General features: G+C 43.6%; 1 pseudogene; it reads right to left on the reverse strand.

The window, feature by feature from the left end:
* Nucleotides 1-236: 236 nt before the first annotated feature.
* On the reverse strand, nt 237-2,181 carry LOC136491759 (uncharacterized; annotated as a pseudogene).
* Nucleotides 2,182-14,589: the final 12,408 nt, after the last annotated feature.

The raw sequence follows: 14,589 nt of genomic DNA on the forward strand, positions 1-14,589 counted from the left end.
ATGACTTCTTCCATACTAACTCCTTTCTTTGGAATATCCATGTGCCACCCAAGTTCACCCTTAGGGAAGAATAGAGGGTATGAAAAAGCATCGTAACATCCATGATATGAGTGGATGCCGTGTCTGCTTCTATCTTTCCCATGCAGGACAACACTATTCTAGAACTGACCAAAGAGTTTGCTTTCCTCGATCCAAATAGCAGCCACCTCTAAAGTTGATGGTACATTGTATGTTCTCTAGTCTAGCCTTTGGTCAAGGTTTAGTGTGACATGATAGTCCTCAAGGTAGTGAGCCTGGCCCACACTCCTAAGATGTTGTGAGTATGGGTTGTGACGAAGGATGGCCACAAGCCTCTTAATGACTTCCTTGTCTTTTTGGCACTTCTCTTCACGACATCATCGATAGCGGTGCTCAAGGCTTGGATCATCATTGTAGAAGTAAAGCTCGAGATGTCTTGGCTCCTTACCCTCTTCTCTGCCAAATGACCTTATGTTGTGATAGATCTGGCCATGTGCACGAAAGGTGTATATGCCACTGTTCTTGTAGCTTGCAGTAGCACTATCGAGGCGACAATATAGAGAAGTGAAAGAGAAATGGCCATTGAAAAACCTAATGTTGTTATGAAAGTGCCTAGCATCTACATCATTACTTGACCAAAGCCTCATAAGCTCATTAGGTACGTTCAGTTCATTGAGCTCGACCTTTCCATCACGACAAGAGAACCCATGTGGTTCATGCTCCAACCTTTTTGCATCACAGTGCTCGCAATTTGCAACAGGTTTTAACACATGGGTATCTGTAGGTATGTTACTATACACCTCATCATATCAGTCAGGTACTTCAAGGACAGAAGTCGTGTCTTCCTCAAGGTCATTGTCTTGGACATCATCATCATCTTCCTCTTCTAAAATAACATTTAAGTCGTAATAGTTTAGATAAAGTAGTGGAAGATTTGATTTATATTCGGTCTTTCATACAAATACCTTGCCCAACAAACATGTATCCCTCATCCTCTTCATCATCCTCTTCAAATATATCTCCCTCATCATCATCTATGGCCGTTAAACATACGTGAGTTTGTAGAACTATGGGTAAAAATAAACAAAGGAGTTCAAATAGTTTAAAGAATGTTACAAAATAGTGTAAATTACCACTGTCATCAAATAGTGGTGTCATTGGTGCATCTGATGCAGGCTGAGGGCTAGGTCTTGTCCTTTTCTGATAATCATGTAATGACCATGGTTGAGTTAGGTATAATATAGTATACAATATGTGTCACCTAAATGGGGTCATGAGGCATTAGTATTTACCGTTGTTGGTCAGGACTGATTGAGGCAAGGGTGTGTTATCATTCGGGTATTCTTCAGCCATGCATTCACAATCATCAAACAGTGGTGCCGTCAGTGTGGATGATGTAGCTTGAATGTTGGGTCCTGCCCTTTCTGTTAATCATGGAATTACCATGGATCAGTTAGGTATAATATGGTATATAGGTCCCCTAAATGGGATAATGAGGCATCAGTATATACCTTTGTTGGTCATGACTGATTGAGGCAAGGGTGTGTTAGCACCCACTCGGTCTTCAGCCATGCAGTCACCATCTTTATTAGATGCCCTTGTGTTCGAACCAATGCGACGCTCAAACATCATGTTACGACGCGTTAACAACGCATGTCTTTGTCTAGATGGAACATGTGATCTTTGTGTCATATGGCCAGATAGCAACTCATCGCATCCTTCATCATCGGCCTCCTCATGAGGTGGACACCAATAAAGAGGTGTTGCACTGGACCCTGGGATAACCCAATCACTGGATTTCACCATGGATCCATGAGCTCCAGATGCGCTTACAGTGGGCCACACAAGCTCAGGAACAAATAACGGGTTCTCCATGGCGATAGAATCCTAGTGTAGGGTGTCCTTTTGCACCTCCCTGCGTCTTTTATTACCCGCTGCTTTGACCTCCTTTCGCCCAGGCGCCCTATAAATTTTTCATTGTTGTTCGCGTCTAGCCTCCCTCTGTTCCGGTGTCATATTTACATATCGTTCCCTAAAGTACTGTTGACGGGATTTATCAAAAGTAGCAGGGGTACCACAATCATGACTCAAATTGGTGTCCACACAGTCTTTTGTACATGGTGTTTTATTCAAGTCAATAATGCTACTGTTATCTACACTCATCACCGAGCATTCACCTACATAAGAAATTTTATTCATTATTATGAGGTGACACCATTATCCTAGACAACACCCACCCACACACACATACATATTGCAATATTGTGTTCTCCTTACCAATTCGCACAAGTTGGTACGACTGGTTAATATGGGAGCCAATCGTTATTCTCGGTGTCAACTGTGTTTTCAATGTCGGTTGCAACGTCACCATCTACAAACAAGTTGCATGCTATTTTATATTATTAATATTAAACACACGGGCATTACAGGTAGTGTGACATAATAAAGCTAAGAATGTCACCTATATATAGTTTATCGTTTTTAGAATTGGCTTTTTTCTTGTGATATGTTTCACGTCGCTTTCTATTAATTTCGCTCCGTTGTTCTTTAGTCATTGCCGCACGATGCTCCACAAGCCTTGCTCTGTCCCTTTGCCTTTTAAGTTCCCGAGGAATCGAGACTTGTGTAAGTGGATTAGATCCACTTTCAATGCTTGCTTTTTTTTGAAGACAGACTTAACATCATTAATTATCAGATGTTAAAATTTTCACATACATATACACATCGACATCAGTATTTACCTTCATTTATCTAGTTTGACAAGTCTCTCAATGGCATGCGACAACTGTAATTTTCATTAGGCTCCATGCAGGAAAGAGGTCTAAAAATACATGAAGACAGATTTTTTTGTTTAAAAAAAGGAAATAGTCTTTTAGATATAGAAATAACGATCTTCTAAAAATGTGATCGTTGTTATAGTTGTAAACAATAAACTGTGAAACCAAAGCAGCTATAAATTATTTCATGCTAGCAAGTTAAACAAAACGATGACATATTTTCTCAAACGATAAACAAAATGATGATATACCCTATTTTGCTAAATTAGAAATAATATTTTATGCATGTACCTATGCACTCATATGTACATGTGATCAGTCTGAGAATTGTCTAATACTCATAGGTTTAATATTGTACCTCTACACATTTGAAACATGTAATTTCTGATTCCGATTAGATTGAAAGAAAGTAGGTAAAAGTATAAATATGTGCGGTTATTTAAAATGATCAAAAGACGAATGGATCATATATCGAGAACATTTTTTTATCTTCAGTATAAACTCCCTCTATTTCATAGGTTTAGGAGGGTTAGGGGCAGAGAATCGAACTTCCTTGTCTTCGAAACAAAGTAACTTTAGTACCTAAAAAAGTTGACAAAAAATTGAGGATCTAAACAACACCATAGATTTCAAACCTACCCATCCCCAACCATAGAAAAGCATGGCTGAATCTTTTGTTTTTTAGAGGTGGTTGCAACAGCGGGGGCAGATGAGTTATATTAACAACTACGAATTTGTCAGTAATCACAAGTTTGGAATAAAATCAATTTCAACAGAGAAGACTTATTGCAGTCATCGGAGCCTTTCCCTAAGCAAAGGCCTCAACAACCAGTTTTCTATCATGCTTCGATCATTAGGTGTTGTTTGTGGCCGCTATCCCAACGGACCTATTAAGATGACACAAGCGATCCGTATTTGCATATTATCAAGGCAACTCTATGAACTTGTAAGTAAATAGCAACAGGTGTTTAGGAAAAAAAAAACTTTGTTCCACTTAGTTTTTTCATGCCTAATATCTATGAACGAGCAAATTTTGTGGGCAAAAGAAATAAAATGTGGTTTGCATGGTAGGATGAGGACTGAATTGGCGATCATCAGAGAGTTCAAAAAGCTCAAAATTCCAACCAAAATGGATGGACTTAAACCAAACAAACTCACTGCAAATTACCCAAATAGCACGACATATGTTCCTCTTCAAACAAATGAGCTCACTCAGAACTATCCCAAATGCACTACATCAAAAGCATTGCCGTATTGCAGAGATAGAAAAGAAAAAGAAAAAGAGCACATTTAGCTTCCAGTTGAGTAGTTGACCATGGTGTAATGAAAAATGTAATTATAAACATTATGGTCACGATAAACGATCATGCAAAGGGAGACTATTCTAGTTTCTTAAATATCCTCAGAAAATTATCAACAACTAACGGGATGTTTATTAGAATGTCCACATAAAAAACAAAACACTGACAGGTCCATGAACCCTAGATCGACGGTGTGGTGTGTGAGCGGTCCACCATGGACCGAGTCCATGCTGAAGGGTATGGGTCCTTGTATTTCCAATGTATTTTCTCGTTTATTCTTGTGAAGGAAAACGACAAGAAAGTGTGGACATGTCATCCTGATGTCATCAAGCTAACAAGCTAGGAACGCTCGTGCAAAGCAAAGCACGGAACAAAGCAAACCGGTGCTCGGAGGCCATTTCCCTGCAACGCGAGCTTGCGGTTGCGCAGTGTGCCTTGCGCGCTCGTGCGTGGACAAGGACCGTAGGGGTGCGGGGAAGCTCACCTGTGGCTTACCAAGGGCGGAGGAGCAAGGCTGGGACTGGCTGTTCCTCGAGCGTGCTCACGCCTGGCAATGGCGGTGCGGCGCAGGAGTTCGCGGGCGTGATGCTTGTGCCGCCGAGCTAGTAGTGGTGGGCTGGTCGTTCACGCTAAGGTGCTCGGCCGCTTGCCATGATCACCGATATATTGCAGGCTCCGCGACTGCAGGTGGCGAGATCAGTGATCTGTTGCAACGGACATCGGAGCGGCATCCTGATTCCGTGTGCCTGGCGTGTGTCAGCGACGGTGGAGACTTGAGCCTGCGGCGGCGCAAAGCAGCAGCATTAGTGGGGAGGGCGCGACACCACGGAGACTTGAGCGGGGCGATTCGGCGACGGCTCCGCTGGTTGTCGTCGTCCGTGTGCTTCTGCTAGGATTAGCTGTGGTCGTCTTCGCCCACGTGCTGCTGTTAGGATTTGGGTTTGGGTGTTCCGTCTCGCATAGCTGGAAGGGAAGACAGATGGGGATATAGGGTCCTAGTGACGTACCTGGTGGGTGCTCGTCGCTAGCTCGGCGTCGTGACAAGGTACGCCAGCGTCAGCGGGCAGGGAGGCGAGGCGACGGGCGCTCCAGCGGCGTCGAGGCGACGGGGACAAGACGGGGCGTCAGACAGGGCCGGTACCATGACGTGGACAGGGCGTGATTGAACGATGGCGTTGATCGGCGGACGGCGTGTGCGATGGCGAAGGTGGCGCGAGGGCCAGGCACGAGGAGGTGAGGACGCGGTGCCGTGCGACTGCAGAGTGCCAGGGAGGTCGCGGTCTCGCGTGATTGGCGGCGTGGGGTGATCGCGGAATTGATCACGATTGTTATGGAAATTGATTTTTGTCTTCCTGATTTGCTGCATCTGTTATGAGGATTGAGCTGATCGCATGGAGCGAGCGCTTCGTATAAAGCGGCTTTGGTGTCGCACCTGAGGACGAAATAGTTATGAATATTTTAATTACAGAGACCAGGCACCTGGAGTAGTAACCACTTGACATACAGAAAGCAGGCGCTGTAAGGTCATCGGGGACGTATGATCCAGGGAGGAGTAAGCGTAGCGTAGGTAGATGTGAATCAGTCCACGTGCCGGTATCCCAAAGGAACGGCTCACGTACCTTCTTCCCGAATCTTGGGTCCTTGTTCGATTCTTTGTATCACAAAGTTAAAGCAACGGATGGATGGGCGGTTAAGTAATATAATATACTGCACCCCAATTGGCCAATTGGATGGATGTTTTCTTCATTAGGAATTGCGGAGCGTGATTAGCACCACGCACAGTACAAAATTGTGTGCAGACGCCAGACGGCACCCGCATTAACCACCTGGGTCGTCGTCGGTGTAGCGCGCGCCAACCCAACGGTTCCAATTGAATTCCCTCCCTCAGTCCCTCTCTGACTGGACTCTGGCGTGCTTGGTGCTTCTTCTGCCTGCTGGTGCAGTGGTGCTGCTCTCAGCTTTTTCTGGTGCAGTGCTGCTGTGTCTCAACGCGCGCGGCATGGCGGACACGCCGACGATGGATCTTGCTCCCTACGTCTACGCCTACGCCGACGATTCAGACTACGTATCCTGTCATAATCCTATCCAAGAGCAGAGCACACAGCCATGGCCTTGTTCGGATGGACATGGTTCTGAAGGAATTTGAATGGTTTAGAGAAATTTTAGAGAAATTTACGAGAGGAAAACAATGTTCCAGGTAAAAAAAAAGTAGATCAAGCCGGATTTAAGGGCACGTGAACAGGACCCATGACGGAATCCGTCGGAGCATCAGCCTCATCTATCTACTGCTATCTCTCCTCTCCTTACTCAATTTTTTAAATTTTTGACTACAATCATTAAAAATAATATTAATATTTACGATAATGATTCTACGAGGACGTTCGTCCCCAACTCGTGTCCGATCGTGACCCCCGACACGTGACCCCCCACTTCTTAGTTCTTATCCCATCCCGTGCCCCCCTCCCCGCTCCCCTGCGCCCACTCGCTGCCGCTCCACTCGTCCGCTCTCCGGGCCTGCTAGTGCCCCCTGGACAGATGCCACGCCCACGCCCAGCTCGCTGCTGCCCCACCCGCTTGCGCTTCCTCCCTCCCCCTCCACGACCTCCATTGCGACCCCCACTCCCCAGTGACTCAGCTCCTACTCCCCCACCAGAGACGAGTACGACGGCGGCGGCTACGACGAGGTAGGTCGGTCCTTCTCAAGATCTGAGCCCTCCTCCTACTCCTCTGGATCTAAGCCCTCCACCGCCTCCTTGTCCTCCTTCTCCCCTGGATCTGAGGGACGCGACGGTGGCTAGGGTTTTGGTGAGCTCTGGGGTCATATTCCCTCCTTCCTCTGGTGAGCTCGAAGGTGACAGGCCTGGGGCTGGAGCAGCCTGCACCTTGAACCCATCCCCTTGCTGTTTCTCTATGTTGCAAGGGGATTTTTGGGATATTACAACAAATGATTTTCGAATGTTGCAATAGAATCATGTGTTGCAGAAAGGAAGTTCTAATGTTGGGATTGTTGCAATAGGAAATTGTAAATGTTGAAATTACCTTTTTCAAATTTTGTAGCACTGGAAGGTGATTTTGAGTTGTTTCCATTTCCATGTTTCATGGTTGATTTTGCGACGTTGCAGTACTACTGTTTGAGATGTTGCAATACATAATTTTTTGATGTTGCAGTACATAAATTTTCGATGTTGCAATACATAATTTTCGATGCTGCACTACATAGTTTTGTGATGTTGCAGTATTTATATTCTGATGGTACACTATATAGTTTATATATTTTTTTACGATATTGCACTTAAGGTGTTTCGTGCTCTTGGGGCAGGGCGCGCGCGGGGAACGGAGCGCGGTGGGGAATAGAGGGCGCGTCGGGGATGGGGACGGAACTGCCGCGTGGGGCAAGCCGAGGCCAGGGCCGACAGCCGGAAGCGACGGGCACCAGAGAACGGGGCGTCGGAGTGCGGACGGAGGACGGGCCGCCGCGAGTGACGCGGGCGCACTGCACGCTCTCGCCTCACGGTTCGGATCGAACGAACGGTAGGTGCATCCGGACGCTGGCTTGCATGGGTGTCCGGACGCTAGCTGCGTCGAATCCATATTAGTGCTTGTTTAGTTCCTAAAAAGTTTCTCAAAAAGTGTTACAGTAGCCATCACATCAAATTTTGTGATACATGCATGGAGCATTAAATGTAGACGAAAAAAATTAATTGCACAGTTTGGTTGGAAATTACGAGACGAACATTTTAAGCCTAATTAGTCCATGATTGAACACTAATTGTCAAATAAAAACGAAAGTACTGCAGTAGCCAAATTTCTAAAATTCGCGAACTAAACACGCACGTAGTTTGATTCAATACAAATACACTAGTCCAAATTGTATTGTATTCTTTACAAGGACTTCTGATAGCTGACACATTCACGTTCACGCCATGGCCATGCATCCCTGCGACCCTGCCTGTCCGCTGTGCTCAAAGCGCACAAGTGCTCATCGCGAGAGCTAGAGATAAACCTCGCCCATTCCGTTTCCATCCCATGCGTGTGTTTGAGTATCCACCTATGGCTTGCTGTCCGTCCCCAGTCCCAACTCAGCCTGCCTAGTGCTCCTGCCGCATCTTCACTCTGAAATCCTACCTACTAGCAGTATCTCGTTCACAAAATAAATGAGCAAACAAGCACTGTGCTGTGATGGCAGCAGCATGTTCTGCACACTAATGAGGAGAAGAAAAGGTTCAGATCTAAAGCATTTTTGGTTTGTCAGCAAAATTTATCTTGTTAAAGCATTAGTTCGTCGTAATTTATGTAGACATAATCTGTAATTTTCAGTTTCGAGAATAGACAAAACCACAAACTCTACAAAATCTGATCTAGGTTGGCACAAAGATAATTACAATTTATAGTTGCTTTTATAGTGAGACAAGGACAAAATTTTGATATGTAATTATGATACAAAGACGAATAACAAATCATAAAATTAATAATTTACATGCATTAATAGATAGTATAAGAGTGTTGCCTTAAATAATCTTAAAATCTAGACACCTTAAGTATAGGAGAAGTGTAATCATAATGACTTTGATTTGTCCAAGTCCCAAATGGAGCCAATGCTGCCTTGAATTTAAGTCGCTTAGCTGTGATAGCTATATTAACGCAACATCACTAAAATGCATAAACATTTTTTTTATAACGCAATGAGATGAATTCATCTTTTCTGCACAATTTAACCAAAAGTACGACGATGTGGTATTTCTGCAAATCCGTGCATTCATGGAATAATTTTGAAATTTATATACAAAAGTATTGAAAACAATATCGACACTAGCGGCTAAGGTAGTTACTCCACTGCTAATACGAATACAAATTGTGTGTTTATTTATTATGCTATCGGCGTGTGTTTGTGTGTGTGTGTGGAAGAAAGGAAAGGTGCAGCGAGCAAGTGCAAGTAGGACGTGCTAGCTAGTGCCCAACTGCTAATCGGAGAAAAGGGGGGCACCGCCCGCCCACACCAGCAGCACGTCCTTGATTTCCCACCTTCAACGACCAAATATGCATAGGCAGTCATGCACAAGTACTATGCGGCGATGTATAATAATAAGGGTAAAGTATAATTTACACCCTTCAACTATCGTCAAAGTATAGATTTCAACCTCGAACTTCAAACCGGATAACTTTGGTCCTCCAACTCTTGAAAAAGTTCAACTTTCGTCCTTCTGGGCGGTTTTGCATATAAACAGTACTTTTGATATTTCCAGGAGGCGCCGAAATTTTATATTATTTTTTAAGCATCTTAACGTCCTCAAATGAAAAAACTCAAAACTACAAAGTTGTAGATCTCATTGAGAGCTACAACTTTGGTATAAAAAGTATTTTCATTTAACTCCATACAAATAATATATTAGTGCTCTAATGCGGCAAGCGCTAGTTGGCGATTATTATGGTGCTGAAATTTTATATTATTTTTTTAAGCATCTTACTGTCCTCAAATGAAAAAACTCAAAACTACAAAGTTGTAGATCTCATCGAGGTCTACAATTTACATATAAAAATTATCTTCATCCGCCATCGTATTGAAGGGTTTTCTATTTTTTAAAATTAGAGTCTCATCACGCGACAAAATATATTATCGCGTGATGAGACTCTAATTTCAAAAAATAAAAAACCCTTCAATACCATGGCGGATGAAGATAATTTTTATATGTAAATTATAGACCTCAATGAGATCTACAACTTTGTAGTTTTGAGTTTTTTCATTTGAGGACGTTAAGATGCTCGAAAAAATAATATAAAATTTTAGCACCATAATAATCGCCAACTAGCGCTTTCCGTATTAGAGCACTAATATATTATTTGTATGGAGTTAAATGAAAATACTTTTTATACCAAAGTTGTAGCTCTCAATGAGATCTACAACTTTGTAGTTTTGAGTTTTTTCATTTGAGTACGTTAAGATGCTTAAAAAATAATATAAAATTTCGACGCCTCTTGGAAATATCAAAAGTACTGTTCATACGCAAAACGGTCCGGAAGGACGAAAGTTGAACTTTTTCGAGAGTTGGAGGACCAAAGTTATCCGGTTTTGAAGTTTGAAGTTGAAATCTATACTTTGGCGATAGTTGGAGGGTGTAAATTATACTTTACCCTAATAATAATAATAAATAACCCTAATAAGTACTAGTATATGCGTCACATTGACATACTAGGAGTACGGAGTAGTATATGTTTCCTTGTAATCATGCGTGCTGTTAGCTCAACACTCAAGAGTAGTGAATCAATTTTCTAACCCCTTTGTGGCTTTGACCTCGTTTAGATCGTGAAAAAAAGTTAACCCGATGAATAGTACCATTTTCGTCTTATTTGGCAAATATTGTCCAATCGTGGACTAACTAGGCTCAAAAGATTTATTTCGTGATTTCTAACTAAACTGTGTAATTAGTTATTTTTTTTACCTACATTTAATACTTCATGCAAGCGGCTAAAAATTAATATAATGGAGAGAGTGAAAAAACTTGGAATTTAAATGGCATCTAAACAAGGCGTTTGTCAGCACCCACCTGTTGTGCTGGTGCTGCATGCCATGGGGTTTGGGTCGGTTGAAAAGGCAGGCGTGTGTGAATGACGGTGACAGTGGCAGCTGCATGTTTATGCTTATGCTTATGCTTAGGCCCCGTTTAGAAGCCAAAAATTTTTGGTTTTGGGTACCGTAGCCCGTTTGTTTGTATTTGGCAATTAGTGTCTAATTATGGACTAATTAGATTTGAAAGTTTCGTCTCACGATTTCTCACCCAATTGTGTAATTAGTTTTTTTTCGTTTACATTTAGTACTCCATGCATGTGCCATAAGATTCGACGTGACGGGTACTGAGCAAAAATTTTTGGGAACTAAACAGGGCCTTAGCCAGAAAAAGGCATGCGACAGGAGATTCCCTAATCCCCTCTCTCCCTGGTTTTCAGGTGGTTCGGCTGGGGCTGGCTGGGCTGGCCTCACATAGACACTGTTCTAATAAACCAGTTAGTAGTACTTCTCTTTTATATAAATAAACCAGCGGCGATACGAACCAGCCATCCGATCAAGTTGTTTGTTTGGTGCTGCTGGCCCAAGAAGCAGGCTGCCTGTGCCCTGCCTTAGGCCATGTTTAGATTGTAAAAAATTGCAACTGATGAATAGTAGTACTTTCGTCTTATTTGGTAAATATTGTCCAATCGTGGATCAACTAAGCTCAAAAGATTCATCTCGTGATTTCCAACTAAACTGTGCAGTTAGTTATTTTTTTTACCTATATTTAATGCTCCATACAAACGGCTAAAAATTGATGTGATGGAGAGAGAGTGAAAAAACTTGAAATTTAGAGGTGATCTAAACAAGGCCTTATTCGGCATCGGAGACGGAGCGGACGACCACAGTTTCGGCCGCCTGCGGTTTGCATCCATCATCTTCTGTGCGGTGCGCGTGCATGTGTGAACTGCCAAGGACGGCACCGCACTTTCCTTGCCCAGCTGCCCGTCAAAAAGGAGGGACGAGACGAGACGAGTGGCGGGCCAAGCAACAAGAGATTCGCGCTCCGCCCTGTCCGCCTAGTAGTATTCTGTTGCCACAACGAACCACACAAACACAAGTGCTGACCATTTCAGCACGCGGCTTCGTGGAACCCAACGAATTCACTGAATCAGCGTGACGTCCGTCACGCGCTCGGTCTTTGGTTTTCCTTCCTTTTTCCACGCAGATTCCAAGCACGTCGCTTTCGTCCTTTCTAATTTCTGCAGGAACACTTTATTTCTGCGGCTTCTGCACGTTGTATACTTGCAACCGAGGCTGCCGAAAGAAGGAAAGACATGGAACACGGTGCCTGGCCTGCCAACACATGGAGAGACGACCGCCTGGGTCCATGCGTCAGCTGTCCCCCTGCATCATCCTTTGCAGTTGCACACCTGCACTTGCACGCACGCCCCTTCGCCGACGCGTACGCCTCTCTGCAGGTGATGCATCCGTCGCCAAACGGCGGAATGGATGATGATGACGACGATATCCTGCTGCTGTTGCCATGGATCGCCCCCATTTGGCTTTGCGGTCGCGAGCGAGCCTTGTCAGCGGCGGTTGAGCTAGATATGATTGATGCTATGAAAGCGAAGCTGAACCGGAAAAAAAAATACCATCAGATGGATGCATAATAACGATGGCTGCACCGTACCTACAGCACACCTGCAATTTTTATTTATTTATTTATGTAGCATCCCAATCCTATGTATTCCTGCTGGCCTTGAGGCGTCGAAGAGAAGAAAGGCAGCAGCAGGGTCAACCACTTCCATCCGTCCTCGACTCGGTCGCTTTCTTTCCAGACCCCACCGGGTTCTATGGTCAACCCGAACATCAGCTACTAGTACGGAGTACTTAGCAATAATCAAATCATCAAAAGGAACTCAGCCCTTGTTTAGTTCACCCCAAAATCCAAAAAGTTGCTACAGTACCTGTCACATCGAATGTTTGCGGCCCGTGCATAGAGCATTAAATGTAGACGAAAAGAAAAACTAATTGCACAGTTTGGTGGGAAATTGCGAGACGAACGTTTTAAGCCTAATTAGTCAATGTTTGGACACTATTTGTCAAATAAAAACGAAAATGCTACAGCCCAAAATCCAAATTTTGCGAACTAAACGAGGCCTCAACATTTACCGGTGTCCTCGATGGAACCAATCCGATCCGGTCCATACACGAGCGTTGCATTGTTGTTCTGCCAGTGCCCAGTCGTACGGCTGGGCTAGTGCACGCAAAGCAACCTGCGCGCCGCGGACAGAGCAGAGGAGTCGACGCCCCCGGCCCACCCTCTGGTCTCTCGGTTTCTGCGAAGTGGGTCCCTGTAGCCCAGCCAACCAGCAGCAGTCCCTATAGCGCCTACTAGTACTACACAGCTACACTGGGCTAAAAGTTGTACCATACCATACCATCACCGGCCAGGCGCTCTCTATACTGTACAGCACTGTGCACTGTGGTCGCCCGCTGCCACCAATTCATACTGTAGAGTACTACTACAAACAAAACAAGTCAAGGTGCCTGCTGGCCTTAAACCTGGTAAGTGGTAAACCAAATCCTAAATCCATCAACTAATTGCTACTCATGTGCTAGCTATATACATATTACACAAACCCTAACCTTGCCATGCAATGCGAGGCGAGCCAAGCTACTGAGCAAACCAAATGTGTTCTTATGAGACAATTCATTCACTATTTCATAGGACCCACAATATTTTTGTTTGTTCAATACACGTTAGGAAATTATGAGTACAAGACAGTTTAAAAGATAGCTGATTATATGCGTTGTCTACTAGATAGACTCAGGATTACGTGTCACTACATATATTATGAGACAACCTCTAAGACAAGACCAATGCACTTTCCCTTAGATGGTTTCATTTGTCCCTACCTCTTTCTTTTAAAAGGTAGTTCAGACACAAATATGCATAAATACTAGATTTTTCAAATAATAATTACATGTTACTGACATGGATAGAGCGATATTTACGCTATGCCTAGCCATTGTTTAAACAAAATAATGTTTATATCACTCCTTTGGCTCACATTCTTTGCGATTTCTAAAACAACCCTTAATTTCATCCTCTTTTTCCCTAGAGCATGTTATCATTGTACATAGAATTTGTACTCCCTCCGTCCTAGAAAGAATGCAATTATAGTACAATACTATGTTTTAGTATCTTAAATTCGACTAATTATAGATAAACATATCAATATTTTATGATATCATATAAATACCTATCTAACTACGAAATGTATTTTCATAATAAATTAATTTTGGGCATAAAATAAATACTATTCACTAGAAACTTGTCAAACGTGAACCACTTTAATTGGTACATAACTCATAGTTGCATTCTTTTTTTTGATAGATGTGTTAGGAATTTAGGCATTTTCATGTTAAAATTAATTCACAAAAATAATAGCAAATTTGTGATGACAAATATGTGTACGTGTGATTTTACTACTACTCAGATTAGCAGCAAATATGTTCATGAACAACTTACCGATCATAGCAAAAAAGAGATTGAATTTAATAAATTTGAGAATGGAGATGTATCCTGCGGAGGGACCCGTGCTCAAGGCACCGGTGGCTCTAGTCCCACTCATGGTGAGTTGCTCAAAGTCGCAAACCACAGTCGGTGCTGGAAGATGTACGCAGTGTCGTCCCTCAAACGTCCATCGAGAAGTAGGTGCAGGAAGATGTATGCAGTGCCGTCCCTCGAACGTCCACCGAGAAGTAGACGAAGCCGATCCGAGGAAGAAGAGGCACCACCAGGAAGGAGATGAAGATGTTCCGATGAAGAAGAAGACGGCGAGCAGTCGCGGAGATGCTCCACAAAAACCTAATCGCCCGCACATACCCAAGCAAGTGTCCCGATGCGAACGTCGGTTCCGGAGGCCTACTCTCCCAAAGCTCCGTGCACATAGAGGATGGGACGTGGAGTACTCGGATGCAACTCGATAGGAGGAAGCTG

This window comes from Miscanthus floridulus, chromosome 1 (assembly GCF_019320115.1).
Source record: "Miscanthus floridulus cultivar M001 chromosome 1, ASM1932011v1, whole genome shotgun sequence".
NCBI classification, from domain to species: domain Eukaryota; kingdom Viridiplantae; phylum Streptophyta; class Magnoliopsida; order Poales; family Poaceae; genus Miscanthus; species Miscanthus floridulus.